At 40.0% G+C, this 12125-nt stretch overlaps 1 protein-coding gene across 1 annotated transcript in view; it reads left to right on the top strand.

Moving 5' to 3' along the window:
* sh3rf1 (SH3 domain containing ring finger 1) overlaps positions 1–12125 on the top strand; it is a 121085-nt gene that overhangs the window by 63144 nt on the left and 45816 nt on the right. The gene's annotated exons all lie outside the window — the stretch shown is intronic.

Here is a 12125-nt window from a genome sequence, read left to right as displayed (position 1 = left end):
CAGTTTATGGTAATGTTTTGAACTACCAATGTGCTATGCTTGTGCTGTGTTTCACCAGTCAGTAAAATGACATTTCTGTAACTGTACACGAGTTTTGTTTTCTTGTATTCTTCTACTTATTGGTGCTAAAATTAGGGTGTGCGTTATAAACGGGTACAATCATTTCCCCTAGATTTTACAAGTAAATTTGGGGTGCGCATTATACACGGGTGCGCCTTATATTCGTGAAATTACGGTAAATCGTTTTCTAATTATATTTAACGTTACAGACAAAATGTCTTACGCTCATCCAGAGTCTTTAGTTTTGGCTTAAAGTAGGGCTATCAAATTTATCGCGTTAACGGCGGTAATTAATTTTTTAAAAATTAATCACTTTAAAATATTTAACGCAATTAACGCATGCGCTGCACGACCCACTTACGCATTGTCGCGTTCAATCTATAATAGCGCCGTTGTACCTATATATACAGTACAGCTAAAAGGCAGCGTTAAATGAGTAGAGTGAATTTTGGCAGTCTTTAGAGCCTTTTTTAAATTGACCAAAGCCTTGCAAACCCTCTCTCAACAATTGGAACTATCGTGGGAAGCAATGTGGGGAAGAAAGGTTGTAGTTGATGTTTTTCTTAACACCCTATGTCATTTCCCAACACAGAGAAGATATATCAACTGGTGCCACGGCGCACAGTCATGGTTGCACTTCCCATCATGCATTTGGGCAGAACAGTTACATGGCCACAGTATCATTTACTGAAAGCTCAACAAATACACTAGATGGCAATATTTAGTCACAATATACAAAGTCACATTTATCCTTTACGAATTACAAGTCTTTCTATCCGTGGATCCCTCTCACAGAAAGAATGTTAATAATGTAAATGCCATCTTGAGGATTTATTGTCATAATAAACAAATACAGTACTTATGTACAGTATATTGAATGTATAAATTCGTCCGAATTTTATTCATGTTTTTCTTAATGCATTGCCAAAATGTATATGATCGGGGAAAATTATCGGGAATGATTGGAATTGAATCGGGAGCAAAAAAAAAAAAAGCAATCGGATCGGGAAATATCGGGATCGGCAGATACTCAAACTAAAACGATCGGGATCGGATCAGGAGCAAAAAAACATGATCGGAACAACCCTAGTTTTTAGTATATTTTAGGGATTTTTCAGTTCTCGGGCCAGTATCTCACAGTAGATTTACCATTTTTTTACACTGTAGTAGAGCTGAAACGAATACTCGAGCAACGCGAGTAACTCGAGTTTAAAAACTGATCCGAGTAACTTTATTCACCTCGAAGAATTGTTTAATTTTGCCAGCTCTAAGCATCACCTTTTGCCCGGGCTACTTTTGATGCGCTGATGTCACGTGCGTAGAGGAAGAAGCAATAAATAAAAAATAAAAAACCTTACTGCAGCCAACAACCGTTACAAACTACGTCGACGTTGCTAAAAACTAGCCCGAATGATGCTACTGTGGTAGCAGCAGGTAGCGTCTGATGGCACTGATGCGTCTCGTAGATATCACATGTATGTTGAACTAGATGCTAAATGAGAGAGTCAGCGGCGTTAATAAACAGCCGCCATGTTAAAGCACTTGCTCACGTAACGTTAGCCTTGCGGAGGGCTAAGTTTCTATACATTATGACCACTGTCGATGTGTCTTACATACAGGCTTTATTTAATCTGTGAAAACATAGCGCTGTAGAGTGATGAGGGTGTAAAATAAAAACTTAATAATGCTAACTGTCAATTTTAGCTCTGTAGTCATTGCTGGATAAAACACCAAGTAGCACTGGTCCCTAATGTGCTCCAATACAGCAGGTATCATACTGTAACGTTGACAACGAGTCACCCACTTCGTTAGGATGCAATTATTTATTTTTGGGGAACTTGTGGATCAACCAACACACGTTTGCTGTCTGTCAAAGCCGACACACACGCACCCGCCAGAACCACAACAACAGGAAGGCACGTCGCTCGCTTTCCCGCACCTCCCTCACCCCCGTACGTCACGTGGTGCATTCAGGAACGCATGCAAATATCCCCGCCATATTATAACTTGATATGTTACAATACATCTATTTTGAACACTGCAAAAACTCAAAATCCTACCAGGACTTACAGTTTAGACTAACTTAAAACTTAACTAGAACTTGAAAATAGCTTGACACAAATGGAAATTTAAAGGGGAACTTTGAAGTAAGGTTGGTCAACCATGTTTTTGAATAATATCAATGGCTAAACAATTATAAGCATATTTTCATTATTTTTTTTAACGCAATCCTTCCAGATTCTTTGTTTAACCCATAGCAACGCCCTTGACAACGAAAATGCTTTTCTTCGGCAATCTTCGGAAATCTTCGGAAATTACGTCACACCTAGACGTGCGAGGGAAGTCCACCATAGAACAGTATTGATTGTTGCATTGCTTCTCGGTAAGATGCCACAGAGGTGTGTGGCGATGTTTTGTTCTCGCTCAAACGAAAAGTTGTATGAGTGGCCAAAGGATAGCAGGGCACGTAAATGGACATCTTTCGTTCGCACGAAGCGAATGAATTTCACGCCATCATCGAGTAGTGTTCTCTGCTGCAAACACTTCGAAGATGCCTGCTTCCTTAACCGGTCTGCTTATGATCAAGGATTTGCCAAAAAGTAAGTGTGATTTTTGGATAGATGACTGATGACTTTGTCAAAGCATAGCTGCCTACTGTTGTGGAATTGAACAGTATAAGCTAGCGACGTTAGCCGAAAGTTAACTCGTGGAAATCCCCGATCATAGTTGTTGTTGCGTTCGCTAGGTCAAGCGTGTTTAAATTGTGCGTCATCTACGATCATGTCCGAAAGGGTTAATCCACTGTCAATCTGGAAACGGGTGTGGATGTGCATATAAACGGGTCGGCGTCGCGGTAATTCACGGTCACGTTGCTGTAAGAGACACACACCGCCGGTGAGTTTGTGCACATTTATTTATATTTGTATTATGTATTTCCACCTTCATGCTTCAAGCATTGCATTGCTATTGGACGGTTCAGCGTTCACGGTGATCGCATGATAGGCTTCTAGTTTGCGTTTTATGAGAGACGCTGACAGGTGACAGCTGAAAAATAGCGTGTTGGTTTAGCGTAGCCATTGAGTCAATCTCGCAGCGAATCAGCGAGCGCGCAGGTCACGCAGTGAATCATGGGAAATGTAGTCTCGGGACAACACTGAAGTGGTGCTTTGTAATCTGTTCGCTTGTGTGAAAAAACTTCATTTCCTCACGCCATTAGACGCCAATTTCTGCCGAGAGCTGTGCCGAGCTGTGTTCTAACTTTTCCATAAGAACTGCTCCATGTGTTAATAAAGAGACAAGGTTGTCAGCGCGTCGTGTGTTCGATACATTTGTAAACAAAAAGCTCATAACAAGACATGCACAATCCGTTTAAGAGACGCTGGAGTGGGAGGCGAGGAGGAGATCGGCGAGAAGCAAAACTTCGCGGTCGAATGTGGCGGCAGTCCGCTATTATTTTGTTTTCTTATTGTTGCCACAATAAAGTGGAGAAAGCCATCGCAGACTCATCTCCTTCTTTCCCCCCAACGTTTTTATATTATTATTTTATATGCACGAGAGCTGCCGGATCTGCCAAAATGAACATGAAGTCTGATTATTATTTTTTTTTAACAATGTCATCAGATAGACAAAAACATAACATTATGTGCAAATGCCTGCATCTTCAAATCATAAAAATAATAACAGCCTATATCTTACCAATGTTGTAATCTCGATGGGTCTTGTATCCATTCCATGTCAGGTAGTCTTGGTACATTGTTTGCATTCTGATTAGCGTCTGGCTAATACATGTTAGATCCAACATAAAATTCCAAGCTCCTCTTCTTCCTCCAACTCTTCAAAAACTGGGATCTCCTCCCTTGCGCTCAGTCTATCGCTTATATCGCTGTTTGAATCATTGTTTGAAGGGCTTTGTTTGGCAGCCGTATGTATGGAGTTGCCAACGCTGTTCCCGGTGTGACGTATCACTTCCGGGTTCGTCCCCTTTCAGGCTCGAACTTCAGAAACGCGATTATTTTGTCAAATATACAACATGTAAATTATTTTTTCATGCTTTATTTGGTGGACAATGTTTAATTACTTTACTTGTGACCCTATTTGGCATGTGAAGAAATTAGTTCCCACTACAGCTTTAATTGAAACACGTGGGAAAAACACCTAACTTTTAAGTGATGTGTGTTATCAAGCGTAATGGCATTTTTAGGTAAGAATATATTTTTTATAAGATCTAAAAGTTTTTTGAGTGAAAGCACTGAATGTTTTTTTTATTTTTTATTCTAGTCACATCTGAGATGCAATTGTTGGCTGTTTTCAACAATGTACATCGAAAATAAAGACATTGATTGACTGAAAATGGTTCAATATTAGATGAAATGTCTTGTTTTCTCATGCATATTTATAATGGCTCTTTACCTAAAAAAATATGTTTTATCCGATTACTCGATTAATCGATAGAATGTTCCGTCGATTAATCGATTACTAAATTATTCGAATGCTGCAGCCCTACACTGTAGTCTCGCGCTCTTCGGACACCACCTGCAGAGCTTTGGGAGGTTTCCAATCGTCAGTGCAGACATGTCTGGCATTGAACCACGAGGGAAAGGTTTCTGTCTACTTTGGCTGGTCTACCAGTGCTGACGGGGCAAACGTCGCTGTAAAAATAATGCGTGGGCTGCACAGCACATCGCATCTCTGTAATCTAGTGACTGCTAAATCCCTTTAGCACACTCTTCTAATTGCATTATCTGCGATAGAGGAGTGATTGTACACAGCAGCTGATCAGTGTCAAGTCTGCTCACCGAGTGTCTCCGTCAGAACAGACCGGCCTTTGATCAACGCAAAGATGTCTGCGCCGGTTCCTCGCGGGTGACTGAAAACCAAAAGTGTATTTTTAAAACGCACGTCCCTCAGCTGACGGCGTGGAAATCCAGGTTATTTTTGGATTCCTGCGCGCTGGATGTCCGAGCCGAACATTTCCTGTGTCGACAAGCTTGACAATGATGTCAAGCGGAGTTGCGCTCTGTCTGTCCGACCACGTGTCAACGTCCATCACTGTCGCCGGTGCGGTGGTGTTGACAACGGTATCCATTCTGCAACCTTGTAGCCCATTGGGGTATGTCACATAAATGTACATTGAAAAAAGAAATACTGGCATTAAAACCAAATTTGGCACAACTCGAGCCTTAAAGTGCTGTGGTTTTACATCCTGTCGCTGTAAGGGACCGTGGGCCAATGAGCTAAAGCGATTGCCACTGTCCCTGTACTGTGACTGGAACAGATGACATCACCTGGAAAAGGGAGGAGAAGAAGAAAAACAGTAGATTTTGGACATTTTGAAAGAACACTCTGTGTTCTCGGTCACAAAATAATTCTGACTTCTTACCGTTACGCTAACAGGAAGTGAAAATGGAAGAAAAGATGCAATTGGTTCCTGTTTTCGCAAAGGAACATTGTTTGTATTTATGGTCCGTGTACCTTTTGGCTACTCGTTTTTCCTTCTAATTTTGGAAAATGAAAAATGAGCCCAATTCTGTTCTTTGGTTTAACGTGTGTTAGCAAAAAACGAGAAATTAATCGTCTTCTGTTTCCTGATTAAAGACTGCTACACTAATTCAGTAACTGAAAACGAGCCTTAATTCTTTTTTCCAATGTCAGTTCATTGAACTGAAGTCGAAAAACAAAATACACCCAATTAGTGCTGCGACGATTAATCGATTAACTCGAGTATTTATTAGAAAAAAAGATTCGAATTAAATGTTGCTGGTCCGAGTATTCGTTTAATTAAAGTGATGTTTTAATGGTTTATTTTGAAAGTGTTTGCATTTAGTTTTATTGATTTGGGTGGATACACTGCCCTCTAGTCTGCCTCATTTCACATGGCTGAATCCAGCTGCTCCATGTTAAGACCAACATAAGATACGTTTTTGTTTGAGCTAATGTTTTTTTAAAGCATTCGTAATTTAGTTTATAGGTATATTTAGCACTTTTTTGTGGGAATATGTGTCTGAGCCATTTCTTAAGAGAATTGTGTTTTAAAATTTTTTTTTTTTTTTTTTTTAAACCTTAGCGTTTTATAGCATTTAAGCTCGTGGACTTTTGCTACGTAAGTTAGCCAATTGTTCTTTTGTTGTACATAGATCCTTATTTATGTTTTTTTTTATACCATTTGAGGCTCTGCTCAGGTATTTTAATTTTTCATGCATCTTTTCCGATTATTCAATTATTCGAACTAACTAGTTCATCGATTAATCGACTATAACGAGGTCTACTGAGGCTCCACTCGTTACCTGTATTATTGGCACCTGTTTTAACTCATTATCGGTATAAAAGACATCTGTCCACAAACTCTGTCAGTCACACTCCACACTCCAAACTCCACAATGGCCAAGACCGAAGATGTTTTCTTTAGGCAGTCATCTTTGTAAATCTCACTGGAACAGCACCAAACAAAAGTTCCAGCATCATCACCTTGTCAAGAGTCAACAATCTGCATTGGATCAAGGTGTCAAGAATCTGTCGTCAACATGTTGTCAAAATGTAAAATTTGAACAGGAATTCGCTTATATATTAGCTTGCTAGCTTAGATATAGCAGTATTGAATTTGAAGTCTAATTCCGAAGTGTTCGGTGGACGCGCCTGTGAAAATGGGGTTCGGTACCATTAGCAAGGTTAAGAACTAAAGATGTCCCGATCGATTGGGATGCCGATCGATCGGGTCCGATCACGTCACTTTCAAAGTATCGGAATCGGCAAAAAAATATCGGACATGCGTTTTTTTAATATATATATATATATATATTTTTTTTTTTTATTAAATCATTTTCTAATTGTATTTAACGTTACAGACAAAATGTCTTACACTCATCCACAGTCTTTAGTTTTGGCTTAAAGTAGGGCTATCAAATTTATTGCGTTAATGGCGGTAATTAATTTTTAAAAATTAATCACATTAAAATATTTAACGCAATTAACACATGCGCTGCATGACCCACTCATGCATTGTCACGTTCAATCTATAATGGCGCCGTTTTACCTATATTTAGAGCTAAAAGGCAGCGTTAAATGAGTAGAGTGAATTTTGGCAGTCTTTGGAGCCGTTTTTTAATTGGCTAAAGCCTTACAATCCCTCTCTCAACAATTAGGTAGTAGTTGATCATTTTCTTAACACCCTATGTGATTTCTTAACACAGAGAATATATATCAATTGGTGCCACTACGCACAGTCATGGTTGCACTTCCCATCATGCATTTGGGCAGAATAGGTAAATGGCTACAGTATCATTTACTGAAAGCTCAGCAAATACACTAGATGGCAATTTAGTCACAATTAGGCCTGAACGATATTGGAAAAACTATTGTTGCGATTTTTTGGGGGGTTTGCGATAAATTGCGATATTATATTGTGATATTTTTTAAAAATGTATATATATATATATTTTTTTTTTTAAGAAAATTTCACGAGATGACTTGAATAGCTGTTTGGAAAGACTTTGGATGACTCCCCATGACCACAGTGTACAGTGATCCCTCGTTTTTCGCGGTTAATGGGGACCAGAACCCACTGCGATAAGTGAAAAACCGTGAAGTAGCGCGCACCCTCACACAAACACACACACAAACACAATTTTTTTTTTTTTTTTTTTTTTTTTTTGAGTGCTCAATGTATTTATTCAGACTTAGCATTGGAAAGAGATACATATAAGACATGTTTTTTCTCCATTTTTTTCCCCCAAAGTATTATTTAAATAAATGGTTTTTAAGCACGTCCAATGTAATAATTATGATCAATTTTTAACATAACTGTCCAACCGAATTATTTTTTTAAACAAGAATAAAGTACTGTAGTAGAAAAATGCTTGGCTTTATTAAATGCTTCTGTTTACCCACCTTGGCTGTGACTCCTGGAGTGACATGTAGAAATTACAAACTCCTCATGATCACTTTATTTATTCGCGTTTATTTTATATGTTTCAAACATCTCCACACACACAAAGTTATTCCAGCGCAGCTTCCTTGCAGAAACTGTTTAACAAGTTAAACGATGATTGACACATTGCTGTGTGTGAAGTCGCATTGCTGTGTGTGAAGTCGGCTTCTTTGGCAAGATCAAAGACAACCAACATCGTTAACTTTAATAAGCAAGTGCCACAGTGACTGTGAGGAACAAAGAGTTGGGAGAGGGAGGGAAGCTGTGCGCAGAGCAGATTAAAAGAAATAAAAACTATCGCACGTCCTTGCGATGGGACTATCGCGCATGCGCACATTGCGATGGCGATGTTTAAATCAGGGGTTTTCAACCCAGTCCTCAAGGCACACTGTGGGTCCTGGTTTTTGTTCCAGCCGATCCAGCAGAGACAGTTGAACCAATGAGGCTTCTGCTAAAACAAGCCACACCTGACTGCAATCAACTGATTGCACTTGTAAAACACCAGATTGGGGAAAAAGTGTTGTCATCTTGTTTGGTAAGAATGAAATCCTGCACCCACAGTGTGCCTTAGTGGAATAGGTTGGGAACCCCTGGTTTAAATGATATATCGTTCAGGCTTGGTCACAACATTTATCCTTTAAGAATAACAAGTCTTTCTATCCGTGAATCCCTCTCACAGAAAGAATGTTAATCATGTAAATGTCATCTTGAGGATTTATTGTCATAATAAACAAATACAGTACTTACAGTGCCTTGCAAAAGTATTCGGCCCCCTTGAACCTTGCAACCTTTCGCCACATTTCAGGCTTCAAACATAAAGATATAAAATTTTAATTTTTTGTCAAGAATCAACAACAAGTGGGACACAATCGTGAAGTGGAACAAAATTTATTGGATAATTTAAACTTTTTTAACAAATAAAAAACTGAAAAGTGGGGCGTGCAATATTATTCGGCCCCCTTGCGTTAATACTTTGTAGCGCCACCTTTTGCTCCAGTTACAGCTGCAAGTCGCTTGGGGTATGTTTCTATCAGTTTTGCACATCGAGAGACTGACATTCTTGCCCATTCTTCCTTGCAAAACAGCTCGAGCTCAGTGAGGTTGGATGGAGAGTGTTTGTGAACAGCAGTCTTCAGCTCTTTCCACAGATTCTCGATTGGATTCAGGTCTGGACTTTGACTTGGCCATTCTAACACCTGGATACGTTTATTTTTGAACCATTCCATTGTAGATTTGGCTTTATGTTATGGATCATTGTCCTGTTGGAAGATAAATCTCCGTCCCAGTCTCAGGTCTTGTGCAGATACCAACAGGTTTTCTTCCAGAATGTTCCTGTATTTGGCTGCATCCATCTTCCCGTCAATTTTAACCATCTTCCCTGTCCCTGCTGAAGAATAGCAGGCCCAAACCATGATGCTGCCACCACCATATTTGACAGTGGGGATGGTGCGTTCAGAGTGATGAGCTGTGTTGCTTTTACGCCAAACATATCGTTTTGCATTGTGGCCAAAAAGTTCAATTTTGGTTTCATCTGACCAGAGCACCTTCTTCCACATGTTTGGTGTGTCTTCCAGGTGGCTTGTGGCAAACTTTAAACGAGACTTTTTAAGGATATCTTTGAGAAATGGCTTTCTTCTTTCCACTCTTCCATAAAGGCCAGATTTGTGCAGTGTACGACTGATTGTTGTCCTATGGACAGACTCTCCCACCTCAGCTGTAGATCTCTGCAGTTCATCCAGAGTGATCATGGGCCTCTTGGCTGCATCTCAGATCAGTTTTCTCCTTGTTTGAGAAGAAAGTTTGGAAGGACGGCCGGGTCTTGGTAGATTTGCAGTGGTCTGATGCTCCTTCCATTTCAATATGATGGCTTGCACAGTGCTCCTTGAGATGTTTAAAGCTTGGGAAATCTTTTCGGATCCAAATCCGGCTTTAAACTTCTCCACAACAGTATCTCGGACCTGCCTGGTGTGTTCCTTGGTTTTCATAATGCTCTCTGCACTTTAAACAGAACCCTGAGACTATCACAGAGCAGGTGCATTTATACGGAAACTTGATTACACACATTTGGATTCTATTTATCATCATCGGTCATTTAGGACAACATTGGATCATTCAGAGATCCTCACTGAACTTCTGGAGTGAGTTTGCTGCACTGAAAGTAAAGGGGCCGAATAATATTGCACGCCCCACTTTTCAGTTTTTTATTTGTTAAAAAAGTTTAAATTATCCAATAAATGTTGTTCCACTTCACGATTGTGTCCCACTTGTTGTTGATTCTTGACAAAAAAATTAAATTTCATTTCTTTATGTTTGAAGCCTGAAATGTGGCGAAAGGTTGCAAGATTCAAGGGGGCCGAATACTTTTGCAAGGCACTGTATGTACTGTATGTTGAATGTATATATTCGTCCGAGTTTTATTTTTTTCTTAATGCATTGCCAAAATGTATATGATTAGGAAAAATTATCGGCAATGATTGGAATTGAATCGGGAGCAAAAAAAAAACAATCGGATCGGGAAATATCGGGATCGGTAGATACTCAAACTAAAACGATCGGGATCGGATCGGGAGCAAAAAAAAACATGATTGGAACAACCCTATTAAGAACCATTGCTCTAAAATGTCATTTAAGCTGGATACAAAAAGTTGGGGGGAAAAAACAGACCATGGACGAAGCAGTATTGTGAAGCCCCCCCCCCACCCAAACACACACACACTTGCCCACACATGCAAATGCACAAATGCGTCTCATGTGGCCATTGTAGCCAATAGAGCGCACACAATTGTGGTGCAGCAGCCATTATGTAACCACGTAGTCCTTAAATCTTTAACCCTCTTTCAACATTCACTGTTATTTCATATTTAATCATGTTCTCAAAAATCGTCCATTTTGCCGTTTTCTCCCACCTTATCATTTGCATTTTCATCAGTCTTGACCCTTTTTTTCCCCTGAATGGAGGCCCGTTGCCAGTACAAAACGCACCTCCCACCGTTTCGCTCCCGGCTGAGGCGAGGCGATCTTCGGGGCCCTCATTGGCTCTGTGCTTCGGTGTGTGTGATTGTGTGCAGCGGGGTAACGTCAGAGCGGCTCACCGTCAGCGGCCGTTCTGTACTTTCGCCTGCCGACGCTTCATTAGCCTCCGATAAGAACGGCCGGCCTCCTCGCAAACCGGGTTCCAAAAAGTGTTTGGGATTCACGTCCAGCGAGCGGCGTGGATAAATAGTTGTTGTTGCGGGGGAGTTTGTTGGTCTCGCTCAAAGACAACCTTAAGTCTGAATGGAGAACATTGATGCTTCTCCGGCCTGCTACCCCCCTACTGGCTTGGCCCTCTTGCCTTGGATTGTCATCCGGCTGAATGGCCCTTTCAGGGCTTTGGAGGCTAAGATACAAAACCTCCTTCCAGGGGATAAAGAGACTGGACTTCTCAAAGTATTAGTCGGACACAACCATTTAAATCCTTGACAGACTTTTGGGCGTCAATTCTTGATCTATGTTCTTTTTAAAAAAAAAAAAAAAAAAAAAAGGTAAATCCTTCATTATGCTTTGTCAGTTCAAAAAACAGTCTTTGGCCTTCAGAGAAGTTTTTTTCATCTTCCACGTTCAAAGCCAAGTTCAGAGAAAGAAAAATATTCTGTTTTAGTATTTTCATCTCTTTGTGAGATCTCCTGGATTTGTCTTGCAATGTTTTTCAGCATCTGTTTTTTTAAGGTTTCACTTTGCAAACTTGTTCCCACTTGTTTATGTCCTGGATTACTCGAGTATTTGCGGTTTGGCAGTCGCAAATTTGCAAGAGTTTTTATTTTCTTGGAGCCGATGCTCCATTTTTTTATCTGAAAAATGTATTGAGCGATCTCGTCAGGGGGTACTTTACCGAATTTGATAGATTGTACTCAGTGTTGTTTTTGGCGGCCCCTTTAATTTTTGTCTTAGTCTTTTGGACGAAAATACTTATTAACTTACCGTAATTTCCCGAATATAACGTGCACTTTTTTCCCCAAAAATCGACTTGTAAAATCATGGTGCGCATTATAAACGGGTACATGGATGGAGACAGAAAAAAATATATATATTAGAGCTGTCAAACGATTGAAATTTTTAATCGAGTTAATTACAGCTTAAAAATTAATTAATCGCAATTAAT

Source organism: Corythoichthys intestinalis, chromosome 7 (genome assembly GCF_030265065.1).
Source record: "Corythoichthys intestinalis isolate RoL2023-P3 chromosome 7, ASM3026506v1, whole genome shotgun sequence".
NCBI lineage: Eukaryota > Metazoa > Chordata > Actinopteri > Syngnathiformes > Syngnathidae > Corythoichthys > Corythoichthys intestinalis.
Note: the sequence above shows the minus strand (reverse complement) of the source record. Positions and strands in the feature narration are given on the sequence as shown.